This window comes from Cupressus sempervirens, chromosome 9, assembly GCF_028749045.1.
Source record: "Cupressus sempervirens isolate cs-2001-9-10 chromosome 9, ASM2874904v1, whole genome shotgun sequence".
Taxonomy (NCBI): domain Eukaryota; kingdom Viridiplantae; phylum Streptophyta; class Pinopsida; order Cupressales; family Cupressaceae; genus Cupressus; species Cupressus sempervirens.
Window position 1 is genome coordinate 146,856,233 of NC_143126.1, and position 17,725 is coordinate 146,873,957.

The window sequence follows — 17,725 nt, forward strand, 5'->3', positions numbered from 1 at the left end:
CTTGCTCTGAAGCTTCCTGCATAGACACAAGTCTAAAAGTTCTCACTTCCTCCCCGATCTTGGGCATAAGCCCCTTGATGAAATGTTGTATCATGGCCTTATCATTTTTTGCCCAGCCAAATTTTTTTTAAAGCTCATATTACCTACGTTCATAAGCTTCCACTGTAGAGCTAGACTACATAATCTGAAAGAACTCATCTGCACGGGCCTAATGCCAATATTCAGACATGAACCTCTCCTTGAAATGCTCTACAAATAGCTCACAAGTAACTAAAGAGATATCAATGCCAAGCTTCTCCAACTCTTGTTCCCACCACAAGGAACTGAATCCCCTCAAATGCATAACCGTCCATCTTACTTTCACGTTACTCAAGTAACGGTGTAAGATAAAGCACCGCTCAATATTCAGTAGCCAAGCTTATGCTGTTGTACCCTATTCTGTACCATAAAATAACAACCCTTTCACCTTGGACAGATCCTTGAGTTGAGCTCTTGCCACTGGATCATCCTCTATAGGAAGGTTAATTGATACTTTCATACCTTGAGTATTACCTTGAGCTTCAATAACCGTGTTCTGGTGTTCGGCCTGCTTCTGATCTAGGGTAGCAAAAACATGGTGGTTCCTGGTAGAATCACCAACTGTTACCTTAGACCTAGTTGGCTTAGGCCCAACCTTCAGCTTCTCCCAATTAGGCCACTAAGAATGGTAATGACCTATCTGACCACAATGATAGCACTCAACAGATTTCTTGAATCCCATGTTCTGACTAGAAAGACTAGGAGATGGATTATTACTCTGCACACTCTGAGGTGGTTGAGATGGTCTAGGTTGTTCTGAACCCTTGGAGTTCTTATCAAACTTCACCTTCTTCTATTTCCCAACTAAAAATCCTAATTTTGAACTATTCTGAGGAGGCTTTTGATTCTTACTAACATTCAGGGTAGGTAGATCCATGCTGGTTTTGTATGATGTCCCATGATAGCCAGTCTTCATCTCAATCAGCTTTGCTTGCTCTGAAGCTTCCTGCATAGACACAAGTCTAAAAGTTCTCACTTCCTCCCCGATCTTGGGCATAAGCCCCTTGATGAAATGTTGTATCATGGCCTTATCATTTTTTGCCTAGCCAAATTTTTTTTAAAGCTCATATTACCTACAGTCATAAGCTTCCACTGTAGAGCTAGACTGCATAATCTGAAAGAACTCATCTGCACGGGCCTAACGCCAATATTAAGACATGAACCTCTTTTTGAAACGCTCTACAAATAGCTCACAAGTAACTAAAGAGATATCAATGCCAATCTTCTCCAACTCTTGTTCCCACCACAAGGAACTGAATCCCCTCAAATGCATAACTATCCATCTTACTTTCACGTTACTCAAGTAACGGTGTAAGATAAAGCATCGCTCAATATTCAGCAGCCAAGCTTATGCTGTTGTACCCTATTCTGTACCATAAAATAACAACCCTTTCACCTTGGACAGATCCTTGAGTTGAGCTCTTGCCACTGGATCATCCTCTATAGGAAGGTTAATACCCTATACAAGAGGTATCCTAACATTCTCTCACCCACCAAGAATTTAGTTGTTAGTCTCAATATTATCGAGACATTTAAGTATCTATTGAAGAACCATAGCTTGATCTGCTTGGTTATCCTGGTTGTTTCCAACCCCAGCATTCTGATCAAACTGATCATCCCCAACAATTCTTTGGTGCCTAGGACCTCTACCATGGCCCCTGCCCCTACCTCTGCCTCTACCAGCAAAGTTATCCTCAGGAATGCCGCATCCTCGAGCTCCTCTAGTGACGGGAGGCATGATAGCAACCTAAAAACAAATAATTGTTAATACCAAAATGTAATGCTATATCAAAACAAAATAAATAAATAGGAAACCAAGAACAAGCATAATGCACGAAAGATTTTTTTTTTTTTTTTCAACATCTTTTACAAGATTAAGAACAATGATCGAGTCACTCTCAATTCATAAACCTCAAAATAGAAGAAGATATCATCCAAATAAATTTCCATAATGATGTTAATACATAAAGGGTTCAGTACAATAATCAAGTACAATATCATTCTTAAACGCCTATGTCCAACATATGGACTCTACAAGTAACAAATTCTGTTTCAAGAAGTAACTTCAACAGTCATCCTTAGCTATTTGTTAACCAGCCTGAAACACTTGAAAACACACAAAAATGCAACACAACACAAAAAGGGGCTCATTACATACTGAGTTGAAAAGCGTAGTCCACTTGCATACATGTTAAAATAAACATATACAAAACCACAATGCAGATATCTAAACCACATAACATAGTGCAATTCTAAAATTAATATGCAAGAAGTAAACATCTTCTTTACAATGCAAAATTAAACTTACACTAAGAATAAATAGTAAATGAATCATATATATATTGAGGTGTCATCACTGTGGTGGTAAGATACTGCATCCGAATATGGGAAGCTCATAGACAACACATAGTGGAATTCCCTATGGTACTTGTGAAATGAGTAATAAAGACTTGCCTTGTTCTCCGTACTTAACCTTACTGGTTAAAGTCATGGGTAAGGCCAATTATCTTTTGTATGTAATTAACCCACCCAATTCATCTTAAAATTATCATTGCATTAATTAACTGAATAGAATAAATTGATATTCAGCCACGTCGATATACATTCATTATAGCTATCCTTAAAATACACATGAAACAGATATTCTAAGAATGCACATGCAACGAATAACAAGTCAATTTTCTCATGATATTATATTCTTCATCTTTTGAAAATCTCATCTTTTACTGCCAAATTCAAAAGTAAACTTAGACTATTTTAACAACAGAAATAAATAATACAATATTACATTCTCGTAAATATAACTAAACTGATACATCAGTTTAATCATATTTACTAGTCGTAGTATTATATTATTTATTCCTACTATTATAATAAACTAAACTTATCATTCAAAATGACCAAGATAATAAAACAATGCACATATGATATTCTTGCCTTAATTGACATATCATCGAACATATATCATAAATCTGCCTCATATATGAAACAACTTTCCATTTCAATTATGAACGGAAATACATCTGTATAAGTAAAAAGGATTCTGTTTCAAACATATTATCTCAAAACAATCCATAAATGCTATCAAGATACTTCATAGCAAAAATTAAACATAATTGAATCCAAGTGCAGCCAATGCATTAAGAAATGATCCTTTACAATGTCATTGAATATTCAAGTGTCCATTGAAGTTTTACCACTGTTTGACAATAAGCCACCTCCCAGTTATAACTACAATAGCATTTAAAAATAAAATATCTAAGATCAATTCAAAATGCAATTCACAAATATGCAAAGTAACTTACATCATGCCAATGACCAAAAGCAATTAGGATGCAAATCGCTAAGCTATAAGAAGCACACAAACTGTTCACATAATGACCCTGTCGATAATGAACTAACATCATCTATCCATGTCTTTGTTTATAAAATAATGTCTTAATCAGTTACGAACAATTTCACAAAAACAATTTATTACTACTCAATTTCCATCATATATTAATGGTTAATTTAGGGTGTCACAGAGAATTTTCTACTTGAATCGAGTTTCCTTTTTAACTATTTGACAGAATGTTGTTACCATCAGTAATCACACACTGTTCACTATATTAATGATTTAAATACATAATGACTGAGCTATAGAATTCAAGCACACTGTATATTATAATGACTTAACCCTCAGTTCTGGTTAACTAATTCTTAAAACAGAGTGACTCTGCCCTTAGTTAGTCGTGAGACTGCAACCTAATGCGAGCTTGTGATTGTGGCTGAACCACACATATCAATAAACTCAAGATATGGGTTCTCTTAGAGCTCGGCCCTATCAAAGCCGAATACCCAAGTATAACACAATCACATACAAACTAACTATTGCAAGCATGAGGCCCCAACCGGGTTCAACATGGAGAAGAAAAAATATGTTTAGGGAAAAACACGAATATATACATATAACTACACCCAATATAATATCTCCATACTCCACATTCAAAGGTGGATATATACAGGGCTAAGCATTGCACACAGTGCCATACTCTACACATATCCATCCTTGAGTGTAAATTCACATCATGAAAAAAAAATTGATAATCATTTGCAACATGCTAATCGATATCACAATGAAATTGTAAATAGAGAGAGAGTATGTAAGAAATTATCCCTACGTGAATACTGAAGATGGAAAATACTTCTGCAATTTAGCTCGATGCCAAAGCCCCAAAAGCCAAGTCAAAACTGGTAAGCAATCTCTACAATGCCAACAGACGTAACTTGCAAATGACTTCACAATAGGGTGAAGTAGAAGAACCCAACAAAACAATAGACAACTTCCAATGAGTAACTTCATCGTGCTTAACCACATATGCACGTATCCCCTTCTAACAAAATCTTCATTATGTTGATACCTCAACAACAAGGGTCACAGATGTAAATCAAAACAGAGCAATGCGGCGAAGTTTTCAGCCCAAATTCTGCAAGAAACCCAACTCACAAAACGAAATGGCTGACTAAACCTTTAGTGCCGTAATTCCTCATAATCATGCATTCAATTCAATTGCGACACTTCATAGGGCCGTGCACATGACAGTTACAATGCCACCGCCATGTTTGGCTTTGAAAAACAGTGAATATGTTCCCTCTTACATGGCATTCAATACCCATTTAGGGTTGTATGCCCTTTAAGAAATATTAAACCCATTTTTAAAATAGAAAATGTTTATGCCAACCTCAACTTAGTGTGTTTAGACCCTTTTAAAATAAGTATATATATATATATGAAATGGAAACTGTGGTTTATTAAGCCCTTTGAAACAAAATGAGTATAAGTTATGTAATTAAAACCATATTAAGGTTATATGCAATATAAAGTATTTAATCCCTTTACAACATATGCCTATATGCTATACGAAAAAACAAATCTAATGCAATAATTCCATCCCTTCTCAATCACGTATATGAAAGTACAATGACAAGTTCTAAATGCATATAGCATATTACCATTTAAATGTATTTGCAATGTCAAGTTAACATACAATATATAACAGAATATAGTTTACAATGAGTTTGAAACATAATAAACATAATCGATACCCAATCAACATGCAATCATTTATATGCCAGTTTCAAATCATAAAATCCTAAATCACATTCACTGCTAGTAAAATAATTCTAAACAAAAAATACTTTCAGCATATGTCTCGTTTCCAAAGGACAGTAATATAACCAAGTTCTTATAGAAATAAAAACTTAACAACTGAAAGGAACTTATAACAACAAGGTCCTAATATGCAGAAAAACCTGAAGTAGTGGTCAGACATGACATATATCCTTCTCTCTCATTTGATGATAGGTCATAGTGTGATCCCAAACATTGATGCTAAAAATCTGACACAATAGAACCTAGAAACAAAATGAAATATTCAATATTATATATATATTTTTAAACATAGGATAATCTAAACTAGAGTAGTTTTGTGCAAACACTAATTATGTCTCACAAAATTACCAAAATAGATTTTTATTCAAGTGTAAAAATTAGGCTTAACTTTTTTCAATTGTTTACAAGTCTAATTTGTACAAATGTTGTTAAAATAAAAGTTTAAATTAATTATTAAAATATAAGTTTTAAAATTATATATTAAAATACAATTTTAGACATTTTTTAATAAAGACTATGGTTTACAAGTTAAACATTATTAAAAAAAATTAAATATTATATTATGGAGATACTAAATTATATATTAGATCATAATATAATTATTATTAAAAATTAAAAAAATAATAAGAATTTAAAATTTAAATATATAAGCTTTTAAATATCAAAATTTTATTTATTTATAAGTGTTTAGGAGAAAAAGGAACTATTGAAATTTATTCATAAATACCTTAAAATTCTTATGTTCTTTACAAATCCAATTGCAAGGTAATTGATTTCTTGAGGAGTACAGAGTTGGCAGGTACAGTCATAGTTGGTGGATATGGTATGGAATGAGGACATGCATGCATGCATCCAACCACATGCAGATTTTGTGGCTGGATAGCTAGTGTTGCCTCAAAGAGGGGGAGATGGATGAGTAGTTGAGAGGGTTCTAACAATCTATCATTATTTTGTGAATATATTATCTAGTCTTACTACACATCTTTATTTTATATTGTAATTAATTTAATTCTAAATGTTGAAAAAAAAGACCAATACTTAACACATAAGAACTTATAAATGTTTTAGGTAAGAGTCTACAATCCAATGGTAAATTGAGAGCTTCTCATTTGAGAGGCCTTCAGTTCGAATCTACTTTAGATTAACACATAACGATAAATTAATCTCAATAATCATAATAAATGAATAACAAATAATCTAGGTCCAACCGATTAGCTATCAAAAAAATGAACAGATCAATAAGTGAAATAATAAATTTTCATTTCAAACAAAATATTATAACTATCTATTATATGTGTGACACATAAAAAATAATATGTTCACTTAATAAAATAGCATGCTCAAATAAATATTAATATCTTAGTTTAGAAATACTATTTTTATGTGGACAACTTTTGGGGTAGCAATGTATATGTATAGAATAAATTATACTAATAATATATTGTATCACAAATATAAAGGTGAATACTAATAAATGCCTTGTATTTCCCATGAAATGTGTGAGATTGTTAAAAAATATTAGTGCTCAATTATCGGTCCCTTTGTGTTGGATTCTCGTTGCATGTTGTATAATAATGTGTTATTTTTATAACAACAAATTTTTTTTTTGTTGAAGTATCTATCCTTTTGTGTTTAATATAGAAGTTATATATATCAAACATTTATGAGTAATAATAACTATTTGATTCTTTTAATTTTTATATATGTTATATTTGATATAGTTATACAATATTCTATTAACAACAAATGATATTGTTTAATTCAATTACTAGAGATTATTAGATTAAGTTTTGGTTGAATGTTCAAAAAGTTATTTTTTGGACACATTTCACTAGGTGTACGAGTTTGAAGAGTTGTGTGATGGGTCACACCTTCAAACCTTAGTTGCTGATAGTTAAATGTGCATTTTATATTTTTAAAAAAAAGGGTCTAATAATATCCTATGTAGCGACTACATGTTGACAAAGTTAGCCCTCATGGCTATCAACTCCTCTCCCTTATTATAATACAAAAAATTATTGTATGTTTTCCCTTCAATCTATGGAATTACAATTAAGTTTTTGCAAATTTCTTCTTGTTTTCTACCACAAATCATGTACATTATGAAAATTTTATGCTAAAAATTGATTTTATTATTGAATTTTGAAAATTGACCATATAGAAAGCTTAACCACACCCATTTTAAATTTTTATGTATTGATCTCTAAAACTACCTTGTGAATAAATCTTGAAAAAAAATTGGGTGGTCGAATTAAGTTAAAATTGTGCCACTTTAGTAATTCAAAATTGATTAAAATCATGGTCTTAAAAGTTACATGGAAATTGATTTTGTGTACTATACTGAAAAAAAAATACCATAACAACTCACCTTTTTTGTACTATTTGAATGATAAGGACTATCCCTTGAGCTCCAAAATTGAGAACAATTTCATCAAAAATGAAAACCTCTTCCAAGAGGGACTCACATGGATGGTGGGAAGAGGGAATAGAGTGAGATTTGGGGAAGATAACTAGCTTGGGGTGAAACAATTAATAATGAACAAGTTCTGTCAGCTTAAGGATTATCTAGAATTAAATTATGGGGAGAAATCCAATGAATATATTACCCTATATAGAAAGTAGGAAGATTAAAAAAGGTGGATTGTCATGTAACCTTGAACCACTTACTACTAAACTTCAGAAATCCTTGCAACTAACAAAACAAAGCATTTTCCCAAGGAAGAAAGAATTTTTTGGGATAAAAAATGCATCTGGGAAGTTTTTTGTTAAAATGACTTACCTCCTTCTCTTTAAGAATGATTTAACCCCTCAATACTGGAAGCAAGTTTGGAATAGCCAACTAATACCTAAAATCAATTTGTTCTGATGGATGACTCTAGATGGAAAGATTCTTACTATTGATAACTTGAGAAGAATGGGGTTTCAAATCCCAAATAGGTTCTAATTGTGTTAGGTAGAGGAGGAAGGTATCCTCTACACTTTTCTCCTTTCCCGTATGCTAGAGAAGTTTGGTTTGTGGTCTTCTAAAAATTATCTCTTTTGTGATTCCTTTTGAATGACTTGCAACAATTTATTCTAAACTAGGATTTCCTTTTTCACCACCCCTTGATTAGGTTATTCTAGAAAATGATTCCTCCCCACATCTACTAGGGGATTTAGAAGGAAGGGAACAATAGGATCCTTAGGGAGGAGGAGTGACAAGTTGATATGGTGGTTGCTATCATATTAAAAATTTTAAAGGGAAATTCAAACTATTGTAAGTGGATAACCCCCCCAACCCCCATCTATTGGAAACTAGTAAGTTGCATTATCCTAGACTCTCTCAAAATGCTTAAAGGTGTATGACCATGATATTGAAATCTTCTAAGGGTCATATGACTTGAAGCTCATGAGGGGTATAGATAAAATGTCAAATGTAATAGGACCATGATTTTGAAATCTACAATAACCTCTCTCACTTTTGGGATATTAAATTTCATTTGAATTTGGCACAATATATATACTTAATACTTTATAATAATATATTTGATCCTAGATATAATAAAGTGTAATACTATGTCAAAATATATTAAATACTAGATATTATATTATATTTAATACTATATAAAAATGTGTGTCTATAATACTTTATATAATACTATATATAATATATAATACTATATAATAATATATAATATTATGACAATAATATACTATATAATAATATGTAATACTATATAATGAATTACTATAAAATTACATATATATAATTTAGTTACAACAAATAAATATAGTTATAAAAATAAATCATTTAATATAGCAAGATAGTACAAGATATTAAACATTTTATTTTCTCACTATAAATCGGGTACCCAATTAGACTTGGTATTTACCAAACCTATATAGTCAACCCATTTTTATTTTTATTTTGTCATGTTTATCTATGTTCCAAACATCAATCAACCATCTTAATTCCATCCAAATCCAATGAAACAAAAATGGTTTTGTGAGAACATTCTTAGGAATCCATTGTTATGATTGTTGTCAATTATGAATTTGGCAAGTAACTATTACTTTATTCTTAATGGAGATGCTTAAAAAGTGTTGATTGAAATAATAATTGAAAAACAACTATAACTTTCAAACAATACAACATTTTTAAAATCCAAAAGGTGTGCCACATTCTATGTTTCTTCTACTGTAAGAAAAACAAAATTGCAAAGTTTTGAATTAGTTAAGGTGGGCATACATGAGATCTTTTTTATTCTAAAAATGTTATAGTAGAAAATTTGTAATTGATCATTTATTTGGAATAAAAATAACCAAAATAATATGTCACATCTGAGAATAAGTCTACCTCTTATAGGTAGAATCTGATAAAAATATATTATTATTTGAATGTGATTAAGGTAGTCAGACATATGCCTACATATTTTTCTCTCATGATTTTTGAACTACTAAATTAAAACCAAATTTTTGATTGATCATTTTTTTTCTAGATAAGGCCTATTAGTTTATAAACTACATTCAATTTCCTATAGATTCTTTTCTTACAACCTTTTTAATATAAAGTCCATAACTACTTTAGAATTGTGTGTCAAGTAGACATAATCCTAATTTGCTAGGTTTTCACTCCCACTAAGGGCATAGTTTGGTTGACCATGATCCAACCTATGCTTGTAAGTTATTTTAAATCATATTTTTAAAGTTAGACACAATGCTATTTTTTCAAACAATTATTTTTTAGGAAAGGGACATCTTAATGAATTGTACTCTGATATAGTTGATTAGGCTACTTATTTGTTGTCTTAGATTACAAATTTATCTATAAAGAATCCTCTAGTCATGATATTTCTACAACAACTTAAACACCGAGTGAATCAACTTCAAAGTAATTGTCATGTGGATCTTTGCAAAGTGTCTCATCATGTTCCTTCATGGAACTTCCAATTGTTGGCATATTTGCAAGTGGTTTGCCATGTCTCATTTGTATTGTTGATATTGATTTGTATTAGATTATGTATATCTCTTCCAACTATCTAGTGCAGCTATTATTCTTTGTAACCTTGCCTTGATTTAATAAAAACTACAACGAGCTTCTTATATTTAGGAAAACCTATCAGTTTACAAAAACCTAATCTATAATTATTATTTGTGAAAATAATTAGATCAAGTTTTGTCATTGTAGTCTCATTTTAAATTATTATCAATATGGTGAGGGTTCTGAGTTGTGTTCCAAGAACTATGTTTCATTCTATGGTCACGAAATATGAGAGCAAGGGCATGGGTTGAAACTTGCCAAAGTAAACATAAATGGCCAAAGATCTAGTGAAAAAGGATAATGAGGCCTTTACAGATGAGGATTCTGAAAAGGTTGTTGACCTTTATTCACAGGCAAAATGTCTAGACTCAAATTTTATTCATATAGAAATGGTCACATAATCAAGTTGAGTACTCTTAATTCTATTTATTGATTTAGACTCCATAGATTTGTTTCAGCCCTAGTTCAAATAGTTTGGATTAGATATATAATTTGGAAGTGTGTATCATGTAAGAAAAATACTCTTGAGGCTAAGGGTAAATGATAGTATCTTCCCTAGATCTTTTGCAAATTCCATGTGGAGTAGGAAGTAGGAGAAAACATTTGTAAATGTTACTACAAAAATTCTAGGTTTGAAGGCTCAAAGTTAAGGTTTTAAACATGTTTTTTACTTTCGAATGGACGAGAAGATTCTAAAAAGGCTTTAAATATTTTAAATTTAGGAAAAAAAATTAACCCTAGCAAATATAACTCTAGCCAAATAGAAATTAAAAATTAATTTTCAAAAAGATATTTTAAAAATAAAACCATCTCAAACTTCAAAATTTAACACTTTTTAATTTTAAAAATTAATCAAGTAGGAGCTAATGTTTTCCACTTATATATAAAGACAAGCACTAATAAAGTTGAACCCAAAACTGAGTTGTGTATTTGGCAAATTTGTTCCATGTTATCATGATTTTATTTCTTGACAAAAGACTGAAGTATTACAAAACAATGGTTTTCCTTCCTCCCCTCCTTCATGTCTTGTGTGAATGATTGACTTCTCTGATATAATCATTATTTCACAGTCTCCAAATGTTGTTTCATACCCTCAACTCTTCCATTTTCAAACCTTTAAAAGTTATATAAGTATTAATAGTCTATTCTAAGGAGGTGGCACTATTTTGTCAGTCATGCCAAAAATTTTGGCTTTTCAATTAGGCAATGACTATCCAGCCAATCCAAGCATGTTCATGCCCATGTTTCGATAACCCCCTCTGTATTTCTGACAATATGGTGATTGACAATATGGTGACTAATTGACTCTACAAGTTTTACTTTTATGTCTAGCTACTCTAATAAACAAATATATAAGTAGATAATATTATATTATGAATTTTAATTTGTATTTTAGTTATTATTCCATGTAGGCTATAGTACTTGTAGACACCTAAATCTGATTACACCGCTTTGGTAATCCTATTTAGCTATCTCTAAAGAAATCATTAATTAAATTCTTATCTAATTAATCCTTTTCCATCACCTAGCTAATTAATTTAATTAATCATCTATAGTCCTAATTGATAAATCAAATAACCCATTATTTATCAATTAATCCTATTCTCCCATCTAATTCTAAATCACAAATTTATTAAAATCACTTTAATAAATAAAACTCTCAAATCTAATAGCCCCTAACCTATCCTAAATCCTCCATTTAGCCTAATCCATCCCATCCACCCATACTAACCTAGCTTAGCCACTAACTCACCCACCCTCATGAATGCCATCCACTTGCACATCTCTAACATCCTTAATCTAATCCTAAACCAAACCTAATCCCCTTCCTAACCTTGTCACATTCCCTAAGTGAGCTTAAGACTTTCCTAATCCAAGCGAAGTAAACAATCTCAACTCCCTCTAAAATATCCCAACCATAAGCCTTCAATGCTCTTACAAAGCCATAAATGGCTCTTACATCCTCAACCACCCTCATCAAGCCTTTGACCAACTCTTATCCTATCCTCTCACACCCATCCTCCTTGTGACAAGTGTCACCTCCCTATTGGTGCTAAACAAGCACAATCCATGTGCTCCCCTTTAGGTGCATCCTAGCCCTCCCTCACCATCTTTCCATCCTTGCATCTTAGCCCTCCATCCCTCAATCCCTTGGCCTATAAATTGAACCCTCCTCCTTCACTAAAATCATCCACCTTCCATGCACAGTTATAATGCTATTTTGAGAGCTCATAAACTACCAAAATACCATTATAATGGCAAAATCACTCCATGATTCCATTGTTGAAACCTTGTTTCACTCACTCACTCCATCCATCCATTTGAAGTTTTGAAGCATAACTTGTGAGCATACATTCCTATAATCAAGGACAAATCCATTGCATCATTGTGTTATACCATTTGGAGCTTACCATTCTTGGTTTACCTCCATTTTTGGTGATAACAAATCGGTCCTATCATAAGTGTTTACTTGTTTTTAGTATTGAGAATGCTTTGTATACATTAGTGTTCATATTACTCTACTAATCTAGGTGATACAGTACTAGTATTAGAGTTTAACAAAAATATTATTATCAATAACTTTTTCAATAAAAAATTTTAATTTATTTTTAAAATGACAATATGTATATAGTTTAAATGATATATATATATATATATATATATATATATATATATATATATATATATATATATATATATATATATATATATATATATATATATATATATATATATATATATATATATATATATATATATATATATATAACATTATTTAATTTAATAAAATAAAGACAACTTATGAAATTGGAGCAAGTGAATTTCCACAATTTATCAAAAATATTTGAGTAGTTTGAGTTAGATTGCGTATTAGTTTTTACATTTATAGAAGCACTCAACTATATAAGGTATTAAAACTTTAATGTAATATATAATTAATTTAATAGTAACATAGGACCAATCTTTAGATAAATCTTACAAATTGATAAATTGTAATTTCAATTATTCAACAAAATATAACATCAAGGATATAATACACATTGATTGGAAAGAAAATTTTAGTCTTTTTAAATCAAATATAATCATGAATCTTTTATATGATTGAACAATCTATTTTTATATTATAATATTTTTAAATGTTCTATCATATTTGTCACATAGATGAATTCATTATGCATATATGATTTTTAATTTCATTTTAACTAAGTTCTTACGCATGCACACGCATGCACACAAACAAATAATTATATTACATTTACACATCTTGCATGTAATAATGCAAGTTTCTTTTCTTAATTTAAAAAATGTAATATTTAGAATAATAAATATATAAAAATTAACTTCAATTTTTAAGAATATTATTTTGTGAGTACATTGATTTAAATTATAATATTATTTATTTATTTATTTCAACTTCATTTAAAAGTATTATCAAAATTATATTAATTTATACATTTTATAAATAATTATAAATTTAATAAATAGCTATAAATTATAGATTTTATATATAAAAAAATATAATTAAAACTATATTAAATTTAAATTATATGAATTAGTTAAATTATTTATTAAAGTCAATGGACCCTTGGTCTATTGGTAAAGTTGAATGGCTCACCAAGAGCCCACTAGGGATCAAGTTTTGTTGAGTACAAGGCTCTGTCCCACCATAAAGGATGAGGCTAGGATCATGCCTCGGGTGATTTTGATAGCATGGATGCTTCTCAATCCTTGGCTCTAAGCCGAAGAGGTTTCAAGCATATATGGGCCTGTATCAGGTTCCTAAATCTTCAAGTGGTGGCCTTCGTTGGTTGGTAGCTCACAGGCCTTGTGCCTTGGATTACCTTGTAGATCTAAACTCTCCATCAAAAAAAATCAAAAAAATATTTTATTAAATTATATTTATATATATATCCACACACTTTCATATTTAAATTATATTAATTTGTTTTCAGCATTGTCTATTTAAAAATTAAATTAAAATTTTATTAATTTCTTCATATAATAAATAATATACTTAAGAAAAACATAAAATAATATTAAGAAATAAATTCTTTCAATATATCAATTTATTATTTTACTAAAACAAAAAATAAAGATAGATTATTTTTAAATTATAAATAAGAAAATTCTCGTCTAGTATTTTTCTTTTTAAAAAATTGGAGTCTTATAAGTTTAAAGTATATAAAATAAAATTGTTAGATATTGAAAAAATATTCAAAAACTCATACATGAATACATTTGAATAGCATGGGCATGCAATGAGTGTATACATGGGCATGAGCATATGTCATGAGGCAATGTCGAACATGGGGCTGGATAACTGTTGTCTGAAATGACTATGCACCCGACAGATTGACTGTAAATGGAAATTAATTAATTATTTAAAAATTGTAAAACAATCATGTTCTAATTTTAAACTAAATATTCACTAAATAATAAATATAAATAAAAGTTAAAACATGACCATTTTGTCGGCTGTGTAGATGCTTCCGCGGTTGCCTGTCAATCACGCTCAAGACTTCATGACCGACTACTCTATTTTCAGGCGTCCGACATTTTAAATTCTAGTGATTATTTTCAATGTCCATTAGCTTATTGGCTAAAACTGAACTCTTCCCATAATTTTCTCCCCCTCGCGAGAATAATAAAAAATGAAGTCTTTCCAAAGTTTTCTCCTTCGTGCGGGAATTCTGTATGACGCCGTGGGATAAATTCGCAGAGAAAACATTTTTAAAAAAATTGTGCGTACCGTAAGTGTACCTGCTTCAAGAAGACAAGAAGAAAATAAATAATTGGAAAAGTCTATTTTGGCCGTACTCTGCTCCACCTACAAACTTTGACTGTAAAATGCACGCAACTCACATGTTTCTTGTCGGGTAATATTCAAATGACATTGAATTCTTCCAATGACAGGAGCCTGCCGTGAGTAATTTTCCGAGTTTCTTCGTCATTTCATAGAAAATAATATTTCCCGCGCTTTGTATATTTGCCTTATTTCTTCTCTTGCAGTTGTTAATGTAGTGTAATGAGATGGTTCATAATATTAAATAGATTACATCTCATTTGGTGTCGGTGGCCAAGCAATTTCAGAAATGGCGACCGGTATGGTGGAGTCAGCCGCTGTGGAATATGCTTTTCAGTTTTGCCTGACACAAATTGTGGAAACAGGGATACACGCATATGATGTTTATAGAGGGTCACTGTCATGACTTTTTATTTATTTAAAAGTTAAATTTTAAAAATAATTAGCTGTAACCATTTTAACACTTTTGGTTCAGGAATGAAGCTTCCTGTGTAATGTTTAAGCTTTAGAATAAAAATGTTTCTCACATTTTATGTTTGAAGTAAACTGATTCCTTGAAAATCAAGAGGTAAGTTAATCTGGGTTTGCCCAGTTTAGAACTATTTCTTTTTTGTCTTTTTTTTTTTTGGCAAAAAGTGACAGAGCACTTAAATAATTTATTAATATAACAAACTCATTCTGGAGGCTCCTCAGAGAAAGAACAAGTAAGAAAACTCTGACTCATTGCCAAGCAACAAAAGAAGAGAGAAATAAAAAGGGCAAAGAAGAGCAAACCCGAAGCAACTTGTCCAATCCAGATAACAGCCAAGAACTGTTTCTTTATTACTCCGGCATAATAGTTAAATGTATATCAACAACTGTATCATTCCATTTGTATTGCCATACCATGTGTACAAGGTTTGGGTTCTTTGTGTTTCTATTAGAAAACATCACTCAGTTGTGGTGCCACATCAATATGTTTAATTTACTGTGTGTTACATTATAAACTAAAAAATGTTTTAGAAATCTATCAATAGTGATTGTAGTTATAAAGTACTAAGTTTTCTGGATTCGATTGTGTTTATTTATTTCATCAACGTTTAGGATCACACTACTATCCTGCACTTTCTTATCCTGATGATGGATCATGTAGTGTGATCCGAAACGTTGATGAAATAAACAAACACAATCGAATTCAGAAAACTTAGTACTTTACAAATGGATTGTGGAAATCTGTTATTGTTGATTGTACTTATGTTAGTGAAAGATTCTAAATGGTATTTTAGATTTAAATAATTTATTTTGTTATATCTATTAGAAATAATTCTTACTATTAGAAATACAAATTGATAACTAATAATACATGATATGTTTATTGATGAGATATGAGTTCTATTTTTTAATTCCTCTATAATAATAAATTAAGATAACACGTATACTGACCCTTCTTCTAATTGAATGTTTCATTTGAGAAACCATCTTTAAAAGTTGTGTTGAAAATGGGAAGTTATGAATTAAAATATAAGATGGTGCGCTGTGGACAAATGAATAATTTTAAGAAAGATGGATGGATAGTTCATGATATTTTATCCATATAAAGTTTTTCATTTTTAAATATAAAAATGGTTATATAGTTGTATTCATATTGTAATATTAAGTTGGCTTTCTTATTGTTCTATCTGTGCTAAGTTGAGGTGATGCATCAATGTTGAAATAAATAGTCAATGAATTTCTGTGATTAAGAAAGTTAAGTGATGGTAAGATCAATAGTAAATTACAAAGAAGGAAAATATAATTGATATTAGAAAAGAATGTGATATTTGGAACAGGTGAAAAAGGCATTTGGTTTCACATCGCCACTTTTTGGGAAATTGTTCTAGATCTTGATATTGATTCTCTTCCTTAATGATTATCTTCTTGATTGATAATTATCTTCTTTGAGAGTTCTTGATTATTTGATCAAGATAATAGTGCTATATCTAGGTTACAGTGTTAAATTATGGAGAGTTGTATATAAAGGTTTCACTAGACATTTGATCAATGGTAGAGATAAATTAGAATGGCCAATGAATGAGAAAATCAAAGATATGGTAGGACCCAAAGTTAATACTTGGGTAAATGAGATAACTTAGTTGATATAATTAAAAGTTATACTACATGTAGTTTGAACTTGAAATATAAACTCAAAGTGATCAAATTTTGTGGTTTCTAATGATTGAAAGACACCACATATATATGTAGAGATATATTGAGCACAAGGTCTACATCATTTATTTAGTAACTTGGTATTTGGATTAAAAACATGGTAATGACATTACTCAGAAAAGTTTCATAGTAAATGACATACAAATCCTAAGGTACTGTAAAAATTATCTCTTCCTAAACTTATAATTTAAGCAATGATTTAAAATTACTGAAGTAACAAAAGGAAAGGTATAAATGACTAATAGTTAAAAAATTAGAATAGAAGAAACAAGTAACTACTAAGAATTCATAATGAATTATGCTCAAATTTAATTAGACAACCTTGTAATTGATACCACTAGTCTACCTAAACAATAAAACTCATTTAAAAGTAACTCTTGTTGAAGTCCACTAATCTACTTTACACTAAAAGGAAAGGGCCATAAGAAAAGAAGTCATTAATTCTCAATCTTATTTGTTTAAGTAGCTCTGAAAATTATGCTTTGAA